Below are 358 nucleotides of genomic sequence, written 5' to 3' on the forward strand. Positions count from 1 at the left end.
AATGTTGAGTTTTAACCAACTTTTTCACTCTCCTCTTTCACTTTCATCAAGAGGCCTTTTAGTTCCTCTTCACTTTCTGCCATAAGGGTCGTGTCATCTGCATATCTGAGGTTATTGATATTTCTCCCAGCAATCTTGATTCCAGCTTGTGCTTCTTCCAGGCAAGCATTTCTCTTGATGTACTCTGCATACAAGTTAAATAAGCAGGGTGACAATATACAGCCTTGACGTACTCCTTTTCCTATTTGGAACCAATCTGTTGTTCCACGTCCAGTTCTAACTGTTGCTTCCTGACCTGCATACAAATTTTTCAAGAGGCAGGTCAGGTGGTCTGGTTTTCCCATCTCTTTCAGAATTT

The sequence above is a fragment of the Bison bison genome, unplaced genomic scaffold (assembly GCF_000754665.1).
Source record: "Bison bison bison isolate TAMUID 2011002044 unplaced genomic scaffold, Bison_UMD1.0 scf7180017864136, whole genome shotgun sequence".
NCBI lineage: Eukaryota > Metazoa > Chordata > Mammalia > Artiodactyla > Bovidae > Bison > Bison bison.